We start from the raw sequence: 3,892 nt of genomic DNA, 5'->3' as shown, positions 1-3,892 counted from the left end.
CAGATAAAAGCATTTGAACAATTCCATGACATTCCATAAATTCATTGAGTAACATCTTGAACGTTGCAACAGCTTCATCCACCTTTTCCACATCTCCACCTCGCACCAGTAATGGGTTAATTTCATTCATTCTGCGGGTGCATGCTCCAAGTTTTCCTCTTCGCGATTGGCTGAGAGTTTTATATCTCTCCTCTGCTGCGGCAACATCAGCTGGAGGTATATCAGGATCCATGGTTTATTTAATTTTTTCTTCACTTAATCCACATGAAATAAAGTCATTAATATTTCCAAGAACAGCTCTTCGCGAGTCCTGTTTTTGTGCCAAATATTCCTTTAACGTCCGCTTCCTGGCTGCGTGATAGTTCGTTAATGCATTTCATTGTTTAAGCATTCCAACAGCAATTGCGGATTATCTTCAGTAAGCATCAGGATATCACTGGATGGATTTCCCGTTTCGTTTTGTCAAACATCCGTAACTATGCACACATCAGTACTTGCATTGTTTGACGAAGCGATCCCGTTGTAAACAGCGTCTCATTCATAAGTTCCGGGCCGGCGTGGTTTACTCACGGCCTCCTCCTCGGCACTTTAGAACGTCCGTTCGCTGTTTCCAAAGCAGAGCTGGAATCCACATGAATCCTGTGCTTGTCCTTCGAAGTCTTTATCCACAGTTTACGGAGTCTTTTGACTATTGTGGTGGCGTTTTAATCCTTGTCTACCATTTAATAGCCACCTCTATCGGGGTTGTGGGTTTTGACGCGCCTCTCTTTGTTTCCAAACAATTCAGCGGAGATCGTAGTTGAATCAGATGAGCTTTATTCACTGATCCACACGGTGCATACAGGAGGACACATTTCTTCGCTTCATAGTAACTCAAAAGTGCATCATTTTCCAAAGTAACAAAAAGAACACGGTCAAAAGACTTTTCCATTTCCCCGTCTATCACCCCCAGCTGTGTCCTATCAACCTACCATATATAGGCATAGCCATGCACGTGATACTGACGCACATATAACAAATAATAAGTGAGCCTTAAATTAATGCATTTTAAACCATAATGTGACTCACAAAAATAGCCAATAATTTACAGTATAATCTAATTTATATTATTATTAAGCCCAACATTCAGACAATAATAACAAAAGGTAAAATGGCTCTAACACACTGTGTTATTTTCAATCAAGCCTAAAAGATAATGTGTTCAAACTGGCTTCACTCACTTGAATTGCTCCTTTGAATATCATTTTTATATATCCCTACTCAACACATGTTTGTATTGTAATGCCACTCATATTTTTTTTTAATTGTATTTTAAAGTGACATTGAATGCTTTGAAAGGTGCCCTAAAATAAAGTGTATTATTGATCTTATATCTGTGCCTCTATTACATTACATTTCATTTTCTATCACACTATTAATGTTCCTTATTTTAGACTAGGTTAATCCTGGTGTCAATAGGGAAGATCTGCACTGTTCTCTATAACATGTTCAGAGCAGGTATTTCTCCTGCCGGATTTGGAACCCCCCCATATCTTTGTCCAGGATAGTCACAACTTCACCAAAATCACACTGGTGCTGGCTGTTCCCCTCTAGTTTGTGCTCACAAAAGCATTTCACTCTGGGCCCAGCAGGTCAAAAACTAAAGAGGGGCTTCCATATCCGGCAGTGCAGTTGCTAGCTGCCGGATTTTGAAGCGCCCCCTGTCATTTTGGCCAGGACAGTCACAATGTCACCCAAATCACACTGGTGCTTGCTGTTCCCCTCTAGTTTATGCTCACAAAAGCATTTCACTCTGGGCCCAGCAGGTACAAAAATAAAGAGGGGCTTCAAAATCCGGCAGATCAGGTGTTGGTGCTGCCGGATTTGGAACCCCCCCATATCTTTCTCCAGGATAGGATAGTGATTCTGTTTTCTTCAAGGTTGTGTCTTCCTGGTCGAATGTACTTATTGTAAGTCGCTTTGGATAAAAGCGTCAGCTAAATGCAATGTAATGTAATGTAATAGTCACAACTTCACCAAAATCACACTGGTGCTTGCTGTTCCCCTCTAGTTTGTGCTCACAAAAGCATTTTACTCTGGGCCCTGCAGGTGAAAAACTAAAGAGGGGCTTCAAAATCCGGCAGATCAGGTGTTGGTGCTGCTGGATTTTGAAGCCCCTCTTTATTTTTGTACCTGCTGGGCCCAGAGTGAAATGTTTTTGTGAGCATAAACTAGAGGGGAACAGGCAACACCAGTGTGATTTTGGTGAGTCTGTGACTATCCTGGCCAAAATTACAGGGGGCACTTCAAAATCCGGCAGCTCTAGCAACTGCACTGCCAGATATGGAAGCCCCTCTTTAGTTTTTGACCTGCTGGGCCCAGAGTGAAATGCTTTTGTGAGCATAAACTAGAGGGGAACAGCAAGCACCAGTGTGATTTTGGTGAGTCTGTGACTATCCTGGCCAAAATTACAGGGGGCGCTTCAAAATCCGGCAGCTCTAGCAACTGCACTGCCGGAGCCCCTCTTTAGTTTTTGTACCTGCTGGGCCCAGAGTGAAATGCTTTTGTGAGCACAAACTAGAGGGGAACAGCAAGCACCAGTGTGATTTTGGTGAGTCTGTGACTATCCTGGAGAAAGATATGGGGGGGTTCCAAATCCGGCAGGAGAAATACCTGCTCTGAACATGTTATGTAGAGAACAGTGCAGATCTTCCTTATTGACACCAGGATTAACCTAGTCTAAAATAAAGAACATTAATAGTGTGATAGAAAATGAAATGTAATGTAATAGAGGCACAGATATAAGATCAATAATACACTTTATTTTAGGGCACCTTTCAAAGCATTCAATGTCACTTTAAAATACAATTTAAAAAAAAATACGAGTGGCATTACAATACAAACATATGTTGAGTAGGGATATATAAAAATGATATTCAAAGGAGCAATTCAAGTGAGTGAAGCCAGTTTGAACACATTATCTTGTAGGCTTGATTGAAAATAACACAGTGTCCGTCTGACATGATCATGTGATATCATTACTGTTATATCATTGCTTACTATTCGTGGTTATCAGACACTTAAACAACAGAGAAGTTTTTAAGAAATAGGACTATACTGACAAATCACATATTATCCCGTCATTGTCTGTTCTGTAGGAAGGAGGAATATAACAGAGTGGGACTGCACTCAAAAACGGAAGTTTATTCCAATACGAAGATTGTGACAGATCTGAAAACGTGTCCTTAAAACGAGCCTCCTCGCAATTGTATGCACATTATTCATTCAGCCGTTTGCTGTTTAATCTGATATATCATTCAAAAGAGAGAAAAAAGCTTTGAAAAGGGTGAAAAAACGGCAAAAGCTCAATACAGGCGATGACGTCACCTTTGCGCGTCCCCGCGAACAGGGCTTCAATCCACGGCAGGGCTTCAACCTACGGCATAACACCGGCTCCCGTCGTTCACTTAAAAGAGCCGGCTCTTTGAGCCGGCTCGTTCGCGACCGACACATCACTACTACAGGGACTCTGCCTGCTCAGTTCATCCAGGGAACACAACTTGAAGCCGGCCGTGGTTGTTTGTTCTTCATGCTTATATATCGGACTATTGTGACTCGCTCTGCGGTTAAAACAGACGGTGCATGAATGCGGTTTTGCGGTAAGTGAAATTCGAGTGCTTTATTTATGTGTTAATGATTTTAATCAGCTCCGTTATGAATGGCTTGGGTTAGCGAGTGGTAGCTACATCAGTGCTAACGATGCTAATCGTAGCCTCCAAGTTAAAATAATAGACTGTGTATATATAAAGGTTAGAACGAAATAGACAAGTACGTGTTAAGCGTTAAGTGGGATAATGCTGTAGAACAAACGGCTTCTGTTTGAGGTTGATAAAATAAGGTCATCCTTGTAACT

Source organism: Gymnodraco acuticeps, unplaced genomic scaffold (genome assembly GCF_902827175.1).
Source record: "Gymnodraco acuticeps unplaced genomic scaffold, fGymAcu1.1, whole genome shotgun sequence".
Taxonomy (NCBI): domain Eukaryota; kingdom Metazoa; phylum Chordata; class Actinopteri; order Perciformes; family Bathydraconidae; genus Gymnodraco; species Gymnodraco acuticeps.
The sequence above is the reverse complement of the archived record's forward strand: the minus strand, read 5'-3'. Positions refer to the sequence as shown.